The sequence below is a fragment of the Triturus cristatus genome, chromosome 5_2, assembly GCF_964204655.1.
Source record: "Triturus cristatus chromosome 5_2, aTriCri1.1, whole genome shotgun sequence".
NCBI lineage: Eukaryota > Metazoa > Chordata > Amphibia > Caudata > Salamandridae > Triturus > Triturus cristatus.
Window position 1 is genome coordinate 289685855 of NC_140588.1, and position 3966 is coordinate 289689820.

Here is a 3966-nt window from a genome sequence, read left to right on the forward strand (position 1 = left end):
CTTCCACCCACCCCAGTGGGAAGCTGATGACTGATGTGTAGGTAGGGCTACCCTCCCTTATTGACTGGTGGACTGGTCCCGTGTGGCCAGGCTGTAGTTTAGAGACTTGTGTGGCACTGCCTGGGAAGGCTGGTGGTGGAGCTTCCTGTCTGTGCTGCCATGGGAGACTCTTTCTTGCTTGCCTGCTGCAGTAGTGGGGCGGCCTGGAAACACTTTTTTTTAAATTGTGGAGGCCAAATTCCAGAGGGAAGCATGATAGGGTGCTGGGCTGTCTCACTGCATGGGCAGTGAATGGCTGGTGATGACTTCCTCCTGCATCTCCTATAGCTGCATGCTGGCAAACATTGCAAACGTTGCCTGTGACTCATTGCAGTGGATCATTTGGCTTGTGCATCAATAAAAAAAATAGCTATCTGTGAGAATCAGTGTGAATTCCAGAAAACATTGGTCATTGAGAATTTCAAATGCACATTGCAGCCCTCGATTCCTCCCAGGGTTTTGAGGGTTGCTTGAACGTCAATCACCCTGGGGTTCTCCCAGGGTTAAGTTGGTACTGTTGCATGGGGCTCTGCTCACTTTGTTCTCCTAAGGATCTCCTAATCGCCCACCACATGGGCCCCCTTAGTCTCTCTGCAGAGGTATGCTTCCAGTGCACCTGCCATGCACCTGGCTATATGCCGTGCATAACTGTCTGTGGTGTTCCATGGCTGAGAGCATGCACCGCTTTATTTGCCTACTTCTGTAGCTGGGGCTGGGAAGGTGCACTACATGCCTTTTGGGTGCTGGTTTCCATACTGGCCCCTGGAGGCTTTGGTCTTTGATCTGGGAAAGTGTGTGCTGCTGTGAACACTGTGCGAAAGAGGGATCTCCCTTTCTGGTGCCCTTGAAATTTGTCCGGCTCCCCATGCTTTAGCATCTGAATATAACCTCAGAGCAGATGTAGCGATTGTCTGAATTTAAGCATATTAATAAGTGGAGAAAAAGAAACTATCAAGGATTTCCTGAGTAACGGCAAGTGAAGAGGGTGGTGCCCAGCACCAAATCCCATCCCTGCAGCGGGTGCGGGAAATGTGGCGTACAGAAGACCAACTCACCGGTGTATATCACAGGGCCGAAGTCCTTATGATTGAGGCTCACCCGGTGGGCAGTGTTGGGCTAGTAGCATCCCCCTGTGCCTGGGATGAGATCTTCTTGGAGTCAGGTCGCTTGGGAATGCAGCCCAAAGCAGGTGGTAAACTCCATCTATGGCCAAATATGGGCAGGAGACGATAGCCAACAACCACCATAAGGGAAAGTTGAAATGAACTTTGAAGAGACAGTTCAAGAGGGTGTGAAACCATAGAGAAGTGAACAGTTGGATCCATGCAGTCCACCCGGAGGATTAAACATGGCAGGAAGGTCGGCCACACTGAAAGGCGGATCCCCTCTACGGGACCGTCACCTGGGCACACGCTGTTGAATGTTTATAGCGATGTTGCTTTTTGATCCTTCGATGTCTGCTCTTCCTATCAATGTGAAGCGGAATTCATCAAGAATTGGGTTGCTCACCCACTAACAGGAAACACAAGCTGCGTTTAGACTGTTGTGAAACATGTTAGTTTGACTTTACTGATGATGTGTTGTTGCATATGAGAGGAACCACAAGTTTAGACATTTGGGAACATACTCATGAGGCCCTTGCACCACTGGTGCATCACTTTTTATGACGCTTCAGTGACACAAGCTACAAAATCATACCTCTGAGGTCACGCAAGGCCACTTTGCGTGGCTTTCAATGGCCTCATAGATAAAGCGTAAAGCAAGACAGCGCAAATCGCTGCATTGTCTTCCTCTGCGCTCAGGAGGCGTTCAATGGGTGTTGCTTTGGATGTTCCCATGCAAAACCCATGGAGGCTGCTTCTTTCCCAAGACCATGTTACCTTTAGGAAGTGCCAAAGCCTTACATATCCTGAGGTGAGGCATAACAAGGAGAAATAATTTTATTTTTCCTCATTTATTCCTCTTTCCATTTGTGCTGCATTCCACAGCACACAAAGAAAGAGGAAAACACCTCTCAGGATTGTTTTTGTGCAGGAAGGTGCCCCTTCCTGCACAAAAACAATACTGCCTACAACACAGGCACCCTTGCACCAAAGTGCAAGGGTGCCTGTGTTGGCACTAGGCTGCTGAAATGGTGTGAGCACTGGGAGAAGGACAGGAATGCACCGTATTTAATAAATACGGTGCATTTCTGCCTTTTCACTTTGATGTAGGGCAGCACAGCAAGGTGACTTGCTGCACTGCCCTACGTCATTTCCCCACACATGAGGATGTGCTTGGCTGAGGGGGCAATGTGGCAAAGTTACCATCTGTGAGAATATGACTGAACACCTCTAAGTTAGAACACTCCCAAACCATAATGATAATGCAGTACCATGCAGCCTTGGTTGGCCTGGAATAGCCTGCCTCTGGGCCGGTACATAGATCTGCTTGTTCTGGAACTGGAGTGTGGGCAGCGGATGGCCACCTCCATCACCCTTAGTGCACCACATGTTCATGGGTCACCTGGTGCTAAATCATTTGTAGATGACCTGATTCTAGGTCAGGGTTTAGTGAATAGCAGAGTAGAGACCTTGCTGCAATTTATTGAAAGTAACCACCAGAGCCAAGCTTCTGTCTCCTTTCGTGGGCACCTATGCCCACCTGGGTTCCCTAATCCACCAGGTCAGTGGGAGGAAGGGATGGTCTGCGGGGCCATGGGAGGCTGCATCCACCACATGAAGTGTGCCAGTAGATCGCCAGTAGATAGTTATAGTTAGGACCGTGTTTCCATAGGAAATCTGAAAATTCTATTTTGAATAACTTTGGCGCCGGTTGATGAATCCTCGCGACATTTTCAAAACTAATGGAGCGCTCCGCTCAGCTCCTACCCTGAAAGTCTCGGGGTGATTCGTCAAGCGGGGGCCGAGAAAAAAGGGGGGTCCCAAAACGCGTTTTCTCCATGCATTTTCCCATAGGACCTTTAGTCGAAGGTACAGCCCGAACGGCTGAACAGAATTACTTGAAATTTGGCAGAGAGGTAGTCCTCAGGTCAGGCATGTGCCTTTTGCATATATGGAGTCAATCTGTACAGTAGTTCCTGACAAAATTGCAGTTAAAAGTACATAAATATCTATATGCGCGCACCGTGCGTGCACCCTTACGTGAGCAAGCGTAATTCTGATTGGTGGTTACATGTCAATCAACATTCGAATCGGTCGAAATCAGGAAGTGTCGGCCGCCATTTTGTTTGTTTTGGGTGCGACACTGAAAAAGAGAGGTGGCGAACGTGAAAAGGGGGCAGGGTAGAGAGTTCCTGACCCCCTAGCCTTTGTCAGGGGGTCCCTGAAGGACCCCGAAGGGTGAAAAAAACATTTTTTTTTTTTTAAATCACAGGGTGCACGCACGGTGAAAAACCTTACAAAAAAAAAATACATACATAACTTAGCATTTAAAAAAACGTACAAATTCACTTAAAAAACCATAGGTTTCACACACGTTATAGTTAGGAATTAGCATTTAAAAAACCTTGCAAATTCACTTAAAAAACCATAGGTTTCACACATGTTAAAGTTAGGTGGACATTTCACTCGTAAAAAACCAATGAAATTCCCCCGTTATAGTTAGTTCAGATAACTATAACTCGCGCGCCCGCAATCCACTGCTCATGACGTTACATCACTCATGACATGGTCAGTGGCATCACTCATGACATCACTGATGACATCATCCCTGTGATAGAGTGGCGGTCGCACGAGTTATAGTTATCTGAACTAACTATAACGGGGGAATTTCATTGGTTTTTTACGAGTGAAATGTCCACCTAACTATAACATGTGTGAAACCTATGGTTTTTAAGTGAATATATATATATATAGATAGATAGATATCGAGAGAGAGAGGGAGAGAGGGAAAGTTATATAGATATACATTGAGTGGGTGTTATAA

General features: G+C 47.1%; 1 pseudogene; it reads left to right on the top strand.

Annotated features, from left to right (window-relative positions):
• Positions 1-361: 361 nt before the first annotated feature.
• On the top strand, positions 362-508 carry LOC146822887 (5.8S ribosomal RNA; annotated as a pseudogene).
• The last annotated feature ends 3458 nt before the right edge of the window (positions 509-3966 follow it).